At 36.4% G+C, this 18,933-nt stretch overlaps 1 pseudogene; it reads left to right on the top strand.

The window, feature by feature from the left end:
* The first annotated feature begins 544 nt into the window (after positions 1-544).
* Positions 545-1,497, top strand: LOC148299411 (cathepsin L 2 pseudogene; annotated as a pseudogene).
* The last annotated feature ends 17,436 nt before the right edge of the window (positions 1,498-18,933 follow it).

Genomic DNA, 18,933 nt, shown 5'->3' with positions numbered 1-18,933 from the left:
TTAGCTGATCAGCTTAAGGATTTCGTCATTCGGATTCTAGTCATTTTAATTGTCTTCGCTTTAGTCGGACTGTTGCTGCTGCCTATTCGAATCAACGAAAAGGAGAAGCTTCTGTTGAGATTGGCCGATGCTCAGAATTGATGAATGAACTATCGCAATGTTTATCACTTCTTCGGAGTGCTCAATCGAAGCAATCAAATTGCAAAATGCTGCATATATTGTCAACTCTCCCATATAACCTATGTTTCTGGCCTTGCCCTCGATTATGAACCTTGTTTTTGCTTCTATTAGGGGTTGTTCGTCTTACTCTTCGCCATTATTGGCTGGCTCTATGAGATTGACTGGCTCTTCAATATCCATTTTATTCGATGACGATTATCGATACTATTATCGATATCTAAATTATAAATATGGCAGTCATATCCCCCATGGGTTGTCAGATACGGCCTAATATATATCTCTAATATCTAATATATCTCTAATATATATCACCCATTTTTATCGCTAATGTATATTCCTATTACATCAGCTTCATGAAGAATATTCTGATTGGATCGGCTATTCTCATTGCAGGCATCTACATGCTTGCTAGCCTCTCAGAGAACACCTCAAGCAGTGGCATCAAGGCTTAATACTCAGAGTTTCTGATTAGATTCGGCAAGTAAATCCCATAAGCTGGGCAATTCTAGTACAGGCTCAGGATATTCGAGCATTACACCAACCTCATGCTCAAACACAATAGCAATCCCCTAAACAAGTGGAAAATGGGAATCAACCAATTTTCAGACATCACTGAAGAGTAATTCACTTCGACTTACTTGGGCGAAATTTCAGGGCAAGGCTTCACACTTCCAGAAGAGCAAGTTAATGCAGGATTTGCGACATCTGTAGACTGGAGAATGAAGGGAATTGTCACAGCAGTTAAGAACCAAGGCAGATGTGGGTCATGCTGGGCTTTTGGGGCTACTGCTGCTCACGAGTCCTATCAGGTGCAAGTCCATGGCATGCCGAGCACCATCAGTTTGAGTGAACAGCAATTGGTAGACTGCGCGACTGAAGAACCATATGAGAATCATGGCTGCAATGGAGGCTTAGGGCTCAGGGCTTTATAGTACATCAAGGATCATGGACAAACAACCACTGAAGAGTATCCTTATATGGCAGTCAATCAGGACTGCAAAGTGCCCACTGGTAAATATCACACTTTCGGTGTTACTTAAATTACAGGATGCTCTGAAATTGAAACTGTGATTCAGAGGAGGCCTATGGCAGTTAGAGTCGATGCTACAAACTGGAAGACTTATGCTTCAGGCATTTTCGACAACTGTGTCACTAACCTGAACCACGCCGTGTTCCTGGTCGGATCAAGCGAGTAATCATGGACAATCAAGAACTCTTGGGACACAGCATGGGGAGAAAAAGGATTCATTCAACTAAAGAAAGGAAACACCTGCGGAGTTTGCATTGGCCCATCCTTCCCAATTTGAACCATGATTATTCCACAATAAATTTACCAATTTGTCGTTATATAAATTTACTACGAAATTTGCACCACATGGCAATGCCAAAATTTAATCACTACTTCTCAGTGTAGCAAGAGAACAATGAAAGGAACAATGCGACCACAATCAAGAACAAAAGGAAATCAGTGCTGCTTGAATATAATGAAAACATCAGTATTTACGATGAGTCAATACTCAATAAGTCCTTATTGTTTACAAAAACGCCCCAGTAAGCTGCTGATTCCCTTGAAGGACTACTCAGAATGAAAGTTCAGCAGATCACGCAGCATAGTAATGATATTGACAATCAGTACTAGAAGTTCCTGAATGAGTTAAATAATTGTGAGGTGTCGGGTATGTTCTTTTCCCATGAGACTCTGGGCAGCGAATAAAAGGCCAAGAAGCTTTTAGAAATAAAGCAAGTTATAAATTCAGCAATTGAGCATGAAGGATCGAATTTCTAGAATGAAAAAGCTTATTTCTTCAAGAAAAACAGCACTATAGAACAGTCAATTAGCGAACAGATGGAGAATTTGGACGGCCTCGATCGTGAACTCAGCCGAACTCACGAAATTGAAGAGCAAAAGATCATAAGCCATGAAAAGGCAGAAGCCTAAATATTGAGAATGCTCAAGAAGAAAGCGGAAATCTCATAAATTGAAGAAAAATAACAGCATGCCAAAATAAAAGCGACTGAAGTCCGAAAGTGTCGATAAATTATTCAGTCGCTAAAAGACACTAAAGCAGATCGGACATTAAAGATCATCAACAACTTGCAGGTTCTGAACAATTACCGCAAGGAAATTGTCGATAAAATCGACTGCCAATATTTTCCTGTTGCTCGCTTTGACTAACAGAGAGAAATCCTTTAAAAGTTCATCTAAGAAATTAGCTAATTGAAAAACCTGAAAGAAAAAGAGTGTCTATCAGAGCAGAAGCTGCTGCCTACTTCAATAAAGACTCCAAGAGCAACTTCCAATGCTACGTAATAACTAAAACGCTCAGCAAAAAGCACTCGGCCAAAACATATGCTACAGGTCTCTCCTTCTCCATTTTCTATCAACACAAATTCCAGTTATTGCGAAGGAATGTAATCAATTCTTCAAGGCGTAAGAGTCCATATTAATATAGTACAGTGAAATTTCGAACAGCTTAAAAAGAGTTCAAGACCAGTAAAACTAATTCTTCCAAAATAAAATGCAAAACTATGATCAAAATTGTGCAATAAAGACTATATAAAAAAAATACTTCGGAGTCATAATAGAAATTTCATTACAGGAAATCGGAACAGAGAGATATATCATTCTTTTATAGGCTCTAATTCAGAAGTAAATTCTTTATTATATCAGATGTGTCCAATATTTAAAGATAATCCAAATCAAATCAAAAGAAAAGTAGGTCTTAACCAACAAAATACAAAGTGTCGATCAAACTGAGCGGCTGTTCGAGGAAAATATCTCCAAAATGAAACAATAGGCAGAAAAAAAGAAAAGCCTTTACTCGTAAATAGAAAAGATATTGAAGCCATTTATTTAAAGTGATAAGTCCCAAAAGAATAAATCCCTTTAAAAGTAATTGTTAAAGCTCTAAAAATCCAAGGCGGTCTTAGAAGAAGATCTCGAAGAATATGCCGACGCGGCCAACCTGCAAGGCTATAAATAATCCAAAACTAAACTATTGTAGATCAGCGAAGAAATCGATAAACTAACAAAACAAATGTCTAGAGCTCAGGAATACAGTACAAAAAGCCATCATTAGGAAGAATTTTTTGGTCACATTTAACAGTTGCTAAAGTCTGAAAAGTATTAAGATTATTCATACATCATTGAGAAAATCAGAGATCACAGCCCAGTTCATGTTTTAGCGAAATCAAATAAAAGGCTATTACCTATATGATTCCAAATTACTTATGTGTATGTGTATGTGTATGTGTATGTGTATGTGTATGTAAATATGTGTATGTGTGTATCTCTGTGTATATTCTAGATATATAGCCATTTGTTTAGATAGGATGACAATAAACTAAATATACTTCTTATTATATATCAACAATGGATAATTAATATTAAAGCAATAGGATATAAAAATGAGGGGCAGAAGCTTAAAAACTAACAGCAGATCTAAAACTAAGCAAGATAGGAAGGCCAGGAGCAACAAACCAGACAAAAGAGACCGAAACGAAAATGCAGAGAAAAACAACAAAGATAAATTTCAGCGATCAAAGTCAAAGAAAAATAAGCAAAACGAACAGACAAACTAAAGGTAATAAGCAGAAGATGCAAACACTCTCATCGAAAAAGCCAAACTCTTAAGCTACAGCAGTGCCAAACAGCTCGAAATCCTAAAATAAATCCACAACAAGATTACAACTCAACCCGAATAACACGTACCTCAAACTTAATTTAGTTGAAACACATCGAGACAATTTTTACATTGATGAAAATTCCCAACCTACAAGTTGCCTCAACAGCTTTAAGAATTGCTGCTGACACATTTATCAATATTGCTCCTTTATCGGCAATTGACCTTAACGAAATTGAAGAGAGAACGCAAGTCAAAATTAAAAAATAATAGTATAAGGTGTTGAGATTTGAGAAAAATTTGGTACAGCAATATGAAAGATACTTAAAAATGCTGAAATAAATGCAATCGAAGATACGGCCGGAACATTTTGAACAAGATTTATAAATGTATAAATAGTTTAAGAAGTGCGTATTAGACTGTGTAATCAAATGCTATCGAACTTTATGGGATTTCAATATGGCAAAGGAGTTAAATTAGCTGCTCGTCAAATTCATTAAATACGAGCCTTGCAGGAAATTCATCCAAGAAATGCTGATGGATAAGAATATCGCGATGGTAGTGGTGAAACAAAGGCTTATCAATGCAATTGGGAGATATATTGTGAAGTAGGAGAAATAGAGCAAACTGCCAGCAGACATCATAAGAATGATCAACTCGACCTTCATCGACACCAGATATCTGAAGAAAGAACAATAAACGCTCGATTACAAGAAAAAACTGATGAAGAAGAGATTGTATAAACAAGAAGCCTTCGATGCGAAGAAATAAAAATAAAAGAATTAAAAATAGGGCAAATCGTTTTTATAACTCAAGAAGAAACATAAACTAGAGAAGATGAAAGAGAAACTTAAAATAAAGCAAGAAGTTGCGAAATAGTTTGCAGAGGGAGATGCTGTCTTGAGTAATAAGCAAGTCACTCATCAAAATAGCAATGTCCTTCAGGAACTGTTCTATATTTACTTCAAGTTTATGACGGAGAGGATAAGGTCTCCGCTATTGAAAGATGTCCTTGATGGGATTTTGAAGTTTGTGCACTTGATTGATATTTAATTGACGAAATCTCTCATCGAGCATCTCAATGTCTCTGCCATTCTTTATCGAGATTTATGGCAGCAAAGGCATGCACCCTAGTTTATGGAGTCTAGGCTACAAATTGTGTTCACGGGAGAAAGCATTATAAATGGGCCACTATCTGTCCACAATATGGACGATTTGCAGATGGTTACTCACCTGTATAAAATAATGAAAGATCTCAATTTGGCAGAGCCGAAGAAGAAGTATAAACTGACTCAGTAAGTCTATCGAATGCTCTGCATGAATTTAGAGCTCGCATTCATAAAGAGAAGGCAGCTGTCGCATGAAGTAATTGGCAGCTTTGTGAGAGAAGTCGCTATATTTTTAAGTGAGAAACCTTGCCCAAAACTCTTCTTGCTCGAGTTCCTAAGGCTATGCGGCTACGTAATTTCTATATAATGCAGAGATATTTCAAAATCACACGGATGTTCGAAGATGATAACTAAGGATTTGGACTCAACAGCTTTAACCCCAATTGTGAAGATCCGCAATGCTCCAATGCCATATTTACATAAATTTTATCCTATTTGAAAGCAACAACCTCAGACCATTCAGCAGCATATCGGAATTAAATTAAAACTATCGTCGAAAGGCTCATAAAGCAGAATTTTAACTACCGGGACCTAAAGACACGTCTCTAGAATATTCTCGAAGAAGAAATGATGGGAGGGTTCTTCTGAGCCGAAGGATATCACTGATCGCATTATCATATATTCTATATATTATATTTACTCTATATCCTAACTTGACGTTGACTATTGAGTTAAGTCTGTGCAATCGAGCATCTCTCAAATTTCATAAAACAAATCAAGCACTTTATGCATTATATGCTATTTTGTTCCACTGTTCGGAATCACAGCGCAAGCTCCATAAAGTTCTTCTTCTCCATCCTGTGCTTTGAAAATCTCTCCTTTTGCATGAGATTACCTGACTTGTTTCATCGCAGCATGCAGGTCAGTGACCATTTGATCGACTTTCAGGCTGTTAATTGGGGTAAATGAAAAGTGGAAAGCACTTGGGTAAAGTATGAGAGGAATATCCCAATGCTTTTCCTTCATGAATTTCTTAATGGCAGTGGTGGAATACTGGGGATGTAAAAACCCAATCGTGCATATTTCAGGGTTACCGAAAACTTTAAATCCCTCTTTCTTCAATTCTATGGCTAATTTTTTGGTTGCTATATGATATAGGATAATGAATACCATTTGAAACATTTAATGCGCTCCTTACGTAGCCTTTGTATCCCATCCTCATCATGCAGATCCAAGAAGAAGCGATACAAGCGCCTGAGCGACTTCCTGCAATGCCGCTGGTGCCGTAGAAGCCTCCTGGCCATTACTTGGTGACGAAAAAGTGCTATCTTCTATATTTCTACGAAGAGTATAACAGAATAGAAGAGCCTTTGGCTGCTAACCCGTATTTATGGCAATCTAAACTGATTGATGTGACCCCTTTTGGAACAGTCAGCATTGGCTTACCCTTCGAGTCTTTTAAGAAGGGGACAAGGAACCCACCAAGGCACATATCGAGATGGATAGGAATTTATTTTTTCCTGCAGATTGAAGCGATTTGATCGATCGGATCATTAGTTCCGTATGGATAGTTCGGATAGGAAGCATATACTGCAATAGTATCTGAGTTAATCGCTCTTTTCATAGCCGACAAATTCATTTCATAATTTGAATCACATTTAACTTTTCTTATTTAGATACCAAACATGTCACAAGCCTTCATAGCAGCGGCATGAGCAGTAACGCACATGACAAGATTGGGATTGATAATTCTTTTTCTCTTTCTGCCATACTCTCTGTATGAGAGAATAGCCATCAAAATTGACTAAGTGCCACCTGAGTAAAAATCTCCAACTGCTTCCTTTTAATCGCTTTCATACTTCAGCATTTGCACACACATCTTTATGACTTCAATTTACATTTGTTTGACATGCGGATGCAAATCAAAATGCAAGGGATTGGAGTATGAGAAATCTTTTGCCAAATTGCAAATGAAATCCGAGAATTTTTTTTCAGGATATCGCCCTCCAGACATTTGGCCATTAGTTGATTCAAGCTATGACTAATTTCCTGGTTTTCGTTAAACTATTTGGTAGGGAATTTTAGTGATCTTGCTGCGATGCTTCTCAGGATAGGCAGAAAGAAATTCTTCCTTCAGTTTCGCAAGATCTCTCTCAACTCTCGTTTTTACGAATGGCAAAGAAAAGACGATCTTGACAACTTTCCTGTAGATCTAAGCAGGACTGAACATGCTGACTATCTTGATTGCGTATAAAATGATAATGAGAGCAAGATTCAGATACAGAAACTGATAGAATCTATTCGCTTCAGGGATACACTTACAGTACTGGCTCAATAAACTCTACACCTGCTGGAATCCTCTATCGGCATAGATTAGAATCATATCTGCTGATGGCCTTACTTGCTATTTGATATTGTCGATATACTCCATGTGTTATGCTATATTAACAACAACAAATCAAAGCAAGTTTGTTGCATTGCATCAGAAAAGATAATCAGAAAAATAAAACGATGAGATGATTTAGTCTCAAGTGACAAATGCAGAAAATAAATTTGTCTATTTTTAGTCTTTCTTTAAGTATCATATTTAAAATTAATAAATAATAAATAAGATAGCAATCGATTCCAATCTCAAATGATATTAAATATATAAATAATGTTACCAAAATAATCTCATAAATTGGGAACAAACCCATTCATGCCTGAAATCAAACCCAACTTCCCACAGATTAATACTAACCCCTCCCCCAAAATTACATAGACTGCTTCCTATATATCTGAATCAGGGATTACAAAGAAACTCGACTTACTCTAAATTATCATGCAGGAATCGAAAGTCATGTATGTTGACACCAATAAATAGTTTATAATGTTGAACACTCGTTATTACTAAGAGCTACAAGATATTGCGAAGTAAGCAGCTTCAGCTATAAAATATTTAAAAAGCCAAGCAATTAGCACATCCAACGAAAATTAATTAATATTCACGATTTCCAATATTTATTAAAATTAACAAAATTAACTTAAGAAAGATAAAAAGACATTAGAACTCGAATTAAATTAAATTAAAAAGAAATATGAGTATTTATTGGAACAGTTTGAATAATAACAATTAAAAGTGGTCAAAATGCAAGAATTTTGTCAAATTATGTAGGAAGATAATGCGAGGCACATCAAGGAAAGTGAAAAAAAGGATAAAATTATCGAATTTAAATACAGAAATTCTGAAAATACATACATTCAAACTGAGTATCAAGACTAACTGGTATATGCTGCTCATGGTTACTTGGCTGAAATCTAATAGGAAAAGAATGAGCATTACTATAATGATAAAGTACAATCTTTGGATTAGGAATGTTCGCCATTAAAAGGCTTAAAGGAAAAGTTTGGTAAAATAGTAGAGGAATTATAAGTGAGCATCAAGAAGAAAGTGATAGATCTTGAAGAAACATTTGTAAACTTAGCCGAACTTTAAACATAAAACATTAATTTGAAGGAGTAGATCGCAGGGCTGAGAGCGGAAATCCAAGGAATGCGCCAGAAAGAGGAAATGTCAGAGATATGGAAGCAACAAATTACGTAATTCCTGAAAGATGTCGATCAGCAAGCCGAAAATTAATAGAAAAAGTCACTTTTCGAGGCCAATGCTCATCTTGACAATATGGAATCTGAAAATCCTCACGATTACGCCACTCAACATACAATAAAAATGCTACAAAATAAAGTGTTAGAATTGAGCCAAGAGAAATTATAAAGCAAAAAGCGAGCTGAAGAAATCTAAAGAATTTTGTCAGTCAACTAATCAGAAATATCAGAATAAGGCATTGTTTCGAAGCTACTAATCTTAAGCGCAAAGGTCAAGGAAGCTATTAGGACCATCTTGGATGAAGATTGATCATTTATGGCATTTCAGCTGCGATAATAACATTTATGAGTAATTGAATTTGAAGAAGGAGCATTGATTCTTTTTAGTTGGAATGTAGATTAGTGCATAAACATTTACTATGAATGCTTGTTTGTTATTTTGCCACAATGAATAGCCGAGGTTTGCATTAATTTTCAGAGCATATCGGAAGATGAGATAGTACTTCGCAATCTTTGAGTCCAAAGTCGAAGTAATTGGCAAAAAATGAGTGTTTCTATGATAGACCTTTTCATAAATGTAAAGGCTAAGGCCATTCAACAAGAATCTCTTGCATTCATTGCATCGCATTACTTCAGTTTCTCTGCAATTGAAACTAATACCTAGATTTGAGAATTAGTTGATCCTGGCAAGCCCAAATGCAATCGAGCCCTCTGCATATTAAAAACAAGATATTAATTAATCTAACATCAGATAATAAAATAATTGAGTGGAGATAAATATCAGAGTTCAATTTCTCCTTATGATCATGGATTCTGAGAACTTGGACAACACATAGACCGAATTTATCTCCATTTGCACCATGTCTTTCAGGTAATTCTTCAGGTTTGTTGGTCCCCGAATCCATCTGAATAGAACCAATCAAGAAACATCAAGCCCCTCATCACAGTTTTAATTGGCAGTGGAAGCGCCTTTGGATCGCCAAGATACAGGCAGTGAGAACAACTCTATTATTCTTGGGGCAACTGAGTCAGTGAATCGAGGCTGATGAGTCAGTATCATTGAGCCTTGCATCCCATCTCTAAATCTGTTCCCTCGGACAGGCAACCTATGAACACAGGTTTCTTGAACATGACCAACGATACTCCTTTGATGGCAATGCTCAAGAACCTAAATATATGATCGAATGTTAATTTAATACAAATCACATATTTATCTCATTTTATTGAACACAAATATTCAATACTTCATACATTTGATTTCATATTGTCGAATGCTCAATCATTATATTAATATTAATATTAAATAGCCTCAATATATTTAATATATTATTTATATTAATTGTATATGTAGTGTTAGTTTATTATTAGGCAGTTGGTGATATTTATTTGGGTTATATTATATTCTGTTAATTGATCATTCAGGTTACCAGTTCTATTGTGTTGTGTGTCTATCAGCTTATTACATGCTTTCCGTAATAGTGTGGGCCTAAGAAGTAGCTCAGGAACCCTAGGAGGGCGGGGACTATGTAAAGGCCAAGCAGAAGGCCATTCTTCTTGGGTCTCTTTGCGTTGAAGATTAAAAAGATGGCGAGCAGTCCATAGAAGGACCCAATGGAAATGTAGCTGGCGTCGAAGCTATTCACAATTGCGATATGCGGGATGAAAAAACACCACCCATAGCACAACCTCCTATCAAGAATATCGAGTAGCCTTTTGGCTTATTAGTTTCCCTTAGTGTTGATCGTTTTGCGTTCATAGTCAAGGATCATTGATTTTGCATGAACATTGTCTTTCCCTGACTCCTCATTGTCGCTGGCATGCTCTTCCTCATTCTTCTCAATGTCCTCGATGGAGTTCTTGGGCGACTTCTTGCTTTTGTGTTTCTGCTTGGCCGAAAAGTAAATCCATATTGCCAACAATGGAAGCACCAGCAGGATAAACGAAATCTCTAAGATGAGAGTGAGTTTGTAGGAATCGTATGAAATTTGGAAGATCCTCCCTATTGTTGTCGCATGAGGAACAGCAGACTCTTTGATATTTCCGTAATTCATCCAAGTTCGAAAAAATTCAGTATTTAAATTATTAGAATGATTCTCATCTCAGCTATCGCATTAGATTTATAGAGTGGGAGATAGAATAGAAATAGTGGGAGATAGAATAGAAATAGTGGGAGATAGAAGTTGGTTAGCATTATAATTATTATCCCAATGAAAATATGGATCATCTATTAGTTCTTCCTCGTGCTCTTTTTCTTTGGCTTCGGACTTTTGCTTCCTCATCGATTTCAACAATATTCGATTTGGGTGGTGAGGAAGATAGACCATCTCGTGAGTTCAGGCCAAGAAGCGAAGAATCAGCATCCTCCAAAGCATAGGGGTTAAAATTCAAACTAGGTTATTGGGAACTATCAAATACAGGCGCACTTTCTTTTTTTAAATCCTTTTTCTTTCTTTTATTCTTGAGTTTCCTGCCTCTGATAAGCTGCTCCTCTGGCACTTTATTCTCATTATCGTACATATTGAGAGCCATCGTAATTTTAAATTTATCCGACTTATGCTCCTCATTATAATTTTCATCAACATCGACAATATTCTTTTAAATTTCATACTTATTGTTCTCGACCCAATCGAGTTCATCTTTTTCATGTTTGACCATGAGTTGGGCTTCGCTACTCACCAAGTAGAAACACAGCTCGTTCTGGTAAATATAAACAAAATGGATAATGTCCAGTATCCCGACAACAATTATTACAATTACTTGGCCTAATGCGTACATTGCGCATGATGTGTAAAGATCCCGAAATGGCTATATCACGAATGTTGTCATTTTTGTGTCCTTATCGGCACATTATAAGTTTATGGCCGATTTGAACCAGTTCCAGTGAATCAGGAAGATACCCCCACAATAAAGGGCCAGACCCAAAAACAACAGCTTGCAGCTCAAATCGATGATGTAACGGATGAGAGACTTACAGAATTATTTTAGCATATACTGCTGGCGATATCCAATTGGATAAATCTATCTTTTCAGCAGTCTTCGCATTCCTATTACAAGAACCTGAAATCCAATAACCACACAAGCTATCGCCTTAGCAATCACCAAATAATAGTAACTCTCAAAGAAGACAAAATCGAATATCTCCAATGATCTCGTGACAGAGAATTTACCATCATAGTTATGTCGACAGAAGTATGCCCAACTCGGGAGAGAATCAAAACCTAATTTGTATATCCAGTTTCCTGGCTTCGGGAAACCTTTATTTTGCTCCATTTAGTTGAAATTTGTATTGAATCCATAGAACTAAATTTATTTCATTTGGTCGATAATTTGATAGTTAATTGCATTAGCACACCCTTTCTCAAAGTTTAGCAGAATGAATTCTGAATGGCCTGGAGTTAGGCCAGAGTCTTCAGAGATTAAGCAGAATTAATGCTCTGATACTGTAAACTTAGAAATGGGGTATGAGTAGAAAGAATATGGCGAAGTGGCATTGAATGAGCCATAAAGAGGGTTCAGCAAATTGTTTGTATCGGTTAGTCTCTTATAGTTCAATTCTAGGCTTGGCAGTCCGAATGTGATGTTAACTAACGGGCATGGCTCATTTACTGGAATTATGACGAGGGCCTGTGAGCTGCCACATATCTTGTTGATTTTGTCGTATTTGACTTAATTGGCGAAGGAAACTGATGATCGCTTCAAGCAAATCATGCTGTTGTTTCTCCAGAAACTGGCACTACGAGATGGCTGGCTCATGATGTTACTGCATTGAGATTGGATCAATTTGGCAGTGCAGTAACCATCGAGAACAAAAGTATTGTTCTCATCAGCATTGCAGAAGCAGCCATATCCCGTTCCTGGCCAATAATAACTGAAGGCCGGCTCATAGTCTGTCGGGCAAGCTGAATCTGGCACAACTTTTATATCTGAAATATAGCCTAAATTTATGACATAGATATACCCTGCCTCCATTAATGAGCAACTTGGTTGGCATAGTAGAAATTGTCAGACACCGAAAAATCCGACATTCGTCCCCAAGTCGCAAACAAAAGATATCCCTCCACCCCAACAAAACTCGCAGTGAGCAACAAATACAGCCAAAACAACACTTTCTTATTGCGAGTATAATGTATAGTTTCATTATCATTGGAGGCTGAAGATGCAGATGATTACTTTTCATTCAGTTACGTTTTCTGGGATTTTTCTTCAAGATCAACCTCATTTAACATGATATATAATTAATTATTTCATTAGTATTTATAAATACATTCAAAGTTTATGTAATCTTATAATGAGACTCTATTCGGTATATTTTTGCAGGACAAGATTATAGCACTTACTTGTTTCATGCGTGTGTGCGAAATAGTAGGGAATTATTTATGGGAAACTTAGTTGAATGTAATTGACTTATATATTCGGGATTTGTCATTAAAAGTTGTTTCTGGTGACTATATTTCTATTAATCTTATTATTTAATTTATAGGTTATTATTCATGCTATCGAAATCATACTATGTCGCTTGGAATATGCAGATAAACCCATTGCCAACCATAAACTGAATAGGGATTCTAAAGATATTGTATATGGCCTTATTCTTGGGTGCTGTGGATGAATTCTGGTCTGCTTTCATTTAAATTAAATATCATTGAGCTTTACTGAAAAAGCTGTTTATGATGCTAATTTATGACTTCATCCCTAAACAGATCTGACTCTTCTTTAATTGTATTTTGTTGGACTTGAAGCTTATTTTTTGATGTACAGCCATTTTTATTTCCCCTGTCGAGTTTTTGTATCCCACAAGGAAATTGTGTACATGCTTAATTAATACCTTTCTTTTCCGGGTCCGTAGGGGTTATTTCCTACTTCTACGCAATTATTTATTGTTAGCTCTCTTTTTGTCATTCTTAGCACTGTTGATAATTTTTTGAGTCATTACTTTCTAGTAATAAAATTATTTAAATTAATATATTTGAGCCAGTAATAAAAGAGTCATACCTCACTCTTCATCAACAATTTAACACTTTATTTATAGCCAAACGGATTTGATTTATGAGTACTCTTTCCACGATTAGAATTGTGACTTTAGCATCAATTGTGGTGATGTCCCATATTTCCACGATTGAAGTAGGATAAAATGTCAGAGTAACAAAGGTAAATGAATTTCCAAAATAAAAACTGGCATAAAACATTGCTGACGAATAGTAATTTTCATGTCATTAAAGTTGGAAATGTAATTTTATTTTTATTGCCTACTAATATTAATTTCAGTATATATTAATTTATATTGAGATGATTTGAAGATGTGACAAATCTTCAAAGATATCACCTTGTTGATATTGATTTCCATAAGCTTTTGACAGCTCTAAAATAAACTTTGATATGATCCTTAGGTAATTATAGATAAATCTGATGTAATCGATATTGTAATAATCAAACAATTTCGGCTTTACATAGTGGGCAGACCTTCTCCATTTTTGTCCATTCTTTCAGGCAGTCTACATCGTACATATGGCCGCAGTCGAGTTTTATGCATTCTGCCCCTAAAGTCAAGTCATCTTGGCAAATTGAGCATTGTTCATTTATCATGCAACACTATCTATTTAGCAATGAAAACTGTTTTTAGGAAATACCCTTTGAAACCTTTCCGATTTTATCGCCTAGTTCGAGAAGCTGCTAGTAGCTCATGCTGTCGACATCAAGATCGTCTTACTCGCCCATATGCTATCGTAATTTCCGATAGTGGGCGCGTAACTATTTGATTAGAGGCAGCATTGCTTGATGCTCCTTGTATTTATGAATACGCCTGTCCAAATCATCGATAACATTAATTTTATTTGCTCTTTATTCCTTTAGGGCATCGGCCTAATTTTGAAGCAGCACTATCTTCTATTTATTTAATGCAAGGCGCTACATCATAAAATAATCAATACATTTTGCTAGCTCTAAATTTTGGCGAGTATCTGAGCCTAGGAGTTCATAGTATTTTTGTGGGTTGGCAACACTGCAATGTTTTAAGTTGGCAGGGACATCACTGATTCGACTTAGCGATTTTATCGAAGTATTAGTAAAATTTATTATAAACGGAAATTAAAGGTCACACAAATATTTCATGAATCATTTTAAGTATTTTTTAAGAGCCAAGCATGTGAAAGTACTTATTAGAGTGACATTCGCTACTTAGGGTTTTTCTTGAGCAGGCCACGAATGAAGTCTTTGATTTATTCTGAAAGGTAATTAGGCTCAATGTAGGAGACTTTCCTGACATTCATGTATTGAATTTGGCGGTCTTTATGGAAAAATGGAGCGCTTCCTGTTGCAAGTTCATAAGTTAGGATGCCCAATGCCCAAATATCGACCGAGTAGTCATAGAATCTGTGTTCGATGATTTATGGGCAAATATAATCTATAGTTCCACACATCGTCTTGCGTTGGGTCGTCAAGGCTCTGACTGACCAGCCAAAATCAGAAACTTTCAACTGATCGCCATCGCAGATGAGGATATTCTACGGCTTTATGTCCCTATGCCAAACTTTGCATTTATGGATATAATTTAGGGCTTGAGCCATTTGCTTAATGTATCTGGCGACTTTTTTCTCAGGGAACTTTTTCTCCTTCATAAGCCTCTGATAAAGCGCTCCTCCAGAGGCGTACTCCATAATGTAGTAAACTTTCCTTTCATCAAAGAAGAACCCATACATCTTCAAAATATTGGGGTGATCGAGGTGGGTATGTATTTCTATTTATCTTCGGATCTGGCCAATAATATCGTCGTTAGTGATCTGTTTTTTGGAGAGCACCTTCAAAGCAACAATATGCTTCGATTTTTTCTAGCGCGCTAAATAAACATGTCCATATCTAAATATCATAAAATGTTACTTTCCCTTGCCAAGTGGCCTCCCTATTTAGAATTTCCCTATATTCCAATCTTGAGGGTGGAATATTTTTTAGCTTTGCGAAATGTTGGACTTGGGCATGCGGTAGAGAATGCTTTTCGTATTTGTTTCGTCGTCCTAGTATTAAACGGAGATGTAGTCTTCAGGGTCATCTTAGGAGCAATAATTGGTTTGCTTAGGATTATCCGCTAGTTGAGACCTGCTCTTCGTGAAGGGGGAAAGTAAAGCGTTAAGCATTTAAATTGACTGAAGTATACTAATTAATTAACTGCATGCTAATATGCCAATATCTTAAATTCTCACATAAATTTATCATAAACTTTAGATACGAATTTCTTCTGGGCAGGGTTCCATAAAGTTATGATTTGTTCACTAACGTTGAAGCTGTTGGACTCATCTCTGTTTTAATCCTCAGAAAGAATATGAAGATGTGTGGCTTTTGAACTAATAATTTCGGTTTACATGTATTTATCACTCAGAATAAGAGTTACTTTTTAGGATTTGTCAACAGAAAAGCTTGGTAGTTGGCCCTTAACTCGCACAGTCATTGAATCGGAGTTCATAACTTCTATCCCGATAGCGCAATTGTTGATAGTTAAGGATAGTCCTTTGCATTTGTTTATATTACATGATTTGAATTTGTTCTAGATCACAATCTGACAATCGTTGCAAGATTCAATAAATATTCCATTTTTCATTTACAATTACCCTGCTGCGAATACAATCTTTTATTTGTTGAAATTGGAGATTAACCAATTGAGTCCCTGTAATTATTTTTTTGGGAGGAGGACTTTTGGGGCTGTATTTACTTTATTTGGAATTGGTTGTTGTCCTGAATGGACTTGTGGCTGCTCCTTTGTTTCAGTGGGAAGATTAATATTACCACCCTTTAATAAAACTTCCCAGTTTCCCGTTCCGTTAGAATCAAAGATTAAACCAGACGGGAAATTTTCTTTGATGAAACGCTCTAGGATTTTGAAGGCTGTGCCGACAGATTTGTACCAATCATTGTGCCCGCTATTTTTTAGCAATCGGAATTTTAAGGCGTTGTAATCGGCGGCTTCGATGGCTCCTTGCAATACATACTCTGGGGCTTCCTAAGTAATCTATGAATTACAGCAAAGACCCAAAAGGCGGAGGACAGCAATTCTCTGATAGCTTTACCGTGGTGCTGGAAATTCGCTGTCTGTTCAACTGGCTCAATTCTTTTCGAAATGGCCTTCAGTTTTTCCTGAAAGGCTTTGGCAGTTTCGTTGGAAAACTTTTTGCATCCTCTGCTGTACTCCATAATTTTATGAGCCAACTGAACGGATTCGATTAAGGCAGCGGTCTGAATAAGCTCAAAAGTACCAATGTTCCGATTTCCGGTTCGAGTTTTTGGGAAATCCCTTTGAAGTTGTTGATTTATTCATCAAACCCCGGTATTTTAATCGCAACAATGTTGCTTTTTATTCCTGTGTCTTGGTGCATAGCAATGTTACGCTAATTCGGCTATTTTATTTCAGTCGGAAGGACGATGTTTCCTCCCTTTAATAAAACTTCCCAGTTTCCCGTTCCGTTAGAATCAAAGATTAAACCAGACGGGAAATTTTCTTTGATGAAACGCTCTAGGATTTTGAAGGCTGTGCCGACAGATTTGTACCAATCATTGTGTCCGCTATTTTTTAGCAATCGAAATTTTAAGGCGTTGTAATCGGCGGCTTCGATGGCTCCCTGCAGTACGTACTCTGGGGCTTCCTAAGTAATCTATGAATTACAGCAAAGACCCAAAAGGCGGAGGACAGCAATTCTCTGATAGCTTTACCGTGGTGCTGGAAATTTGCTGTCTGTTCAACTGGCTCAATTCTTTTCGAAATGGCCTTCAGTTTTTCCTGAAAGGCTTTGGCAGTTTCGTTGGAAAACTTTTTGCATCCTCTGCTGTACTCCATAATTTTATGAGCCAACTGAACGGATTCGATTAAGGCAGCGGTCTGAATAAGCTCAAAAGTACCAATGTTCCGATTTACGGTTCGAGTTTTTGGGAAATCCCTTTGAAGTTGTTGATTTATTCATCAAACCCCGGTATTTTAATCGCAACAATGTTGCTTTTTCTTCCTGTGTCTTGGTGCATAGCAATGTTATGCTAATTCGGATCTTTAATCTTAATTTGTATAGATATATAATTAGTGCATGTTTATCGCATTGCATGAAATTATATAATTAAAACTGCTTGATAATTTAATTTTGATGTATTATTATCCGAAGAGTTTTCACAATAATTATAAGAAAGCCTCAAAAAAAATCATTGATGCTGTTATAAATCAGAACTACCTTACATTTTGACAGTGTATTAATTCGATAAAATAAAATTAAGCTTTTTCTGTCATCTAAATATGAAACAATCTTTAAATTTGTCGAATAGAGCGGAAGAGGCCAAACTGTGAGTAGTCTGAGAACAGTCTAACTTAGAATGCGTGATCTGTGATAAAAACTGTGGTTAAAACAGTTATGCTACTTTAATCATTGTTATTGAATTAATAAAATTGATATGCTATTTAATTATGCTTGTTTAATTATGTTTCAACAACTATTCATATTCACATTTCAACGGAACAATCACAATAGATTCCATAATTCAAATTTTCATCAGGATCCATAAATTGTATAAATGTTTTTTCTCATAGAATCATTTCATTTTGAGTTTCTAGCGTTTCTTGAGTTTCTTGAATTTCGGAGATTCTCTCTATTTTCGCTTCTTTGGGCTTCCTGGGAAACAGTCTCGAAGAATGACTTGCACTGGTCAACCTTGATTGTGCAATCTCTGCACTCGCATCTGCGCCTAGAGGTGCTGCAGTGAGGATAGAGAGGGGCAGTTCTTCTGCCATGAGATGTCCAGTTGCATCCAGGCATGGTCAAGCATTCTTCAGTAGAAGTGCAAGAAAGGAAAGTTTGCTCACCTTCTTCATGAGCAAGAGAAATGGCTTCTCCGCTGAATGCGGCTAGTGCTGCAAAAGTAGCAATTGCTAGTGTCTTGAACATTCCAACAAAAAGATATGTAACAGTCTAGAAATTTATCGCATTAATAAAATCTTATTCAACACTTTGTATATGCCATTAAATTGAAAATAAACCCAACAAAATGCACTAAAATGTTAGAATTTTTTTGATAATATTGCTAGGAGTTTATCATATTAGTTTAGTGACTGGTTGGCTGAATGTAAATTGTTGAATGAATTATCATGTATGATTCATAGTGAGAATTGTATGGTTATATTATTATCACAAAAACAGGCGAGACAAAATGAATGGGAATCTTGTTCAGTAATAAGTATTTATGCTTATAAGGCATTGGAGATTGTTATTATTTTAATAGCAAAAGCAGACAATAGAAACATATCGAAACTCATTATATTCGTTTCGTATTGTTGTATAAGAATGATAATACTATTGTTATATATTAGAATCAGGTGATGACTATTTCTAACTGGGGTTGGGGTTGGGGTTGGGGTTGGGGTTGGGGTTGGGGTTGGGGTTGGGGTTGGGGTTGGGGTTGGGGTTGGGGTTGGG

This window comes from Brachycentrus maculatus, unplaced genomic scaffold (assembly GCF_059751285.1).
Source record: "Brachycentrus maculatus isolate JH-2025_06_01 unplaced genomic scaffold, ASM5975128v1 h1tg001164l, whole genome shotgun sequence".
NCBI classification, from domain to species: domain Eukaryota; kingdom Metazoa; phylum Arthropoda; class Insecta; order Trichoptera; family Brachycentridae; genus Brachycentrus; species Brachycentrus maculatus.
Note: the sequence above shows the minus strand (reverse complement) of the source record. Positions and strands in the feature narration are given on the sequence as shown.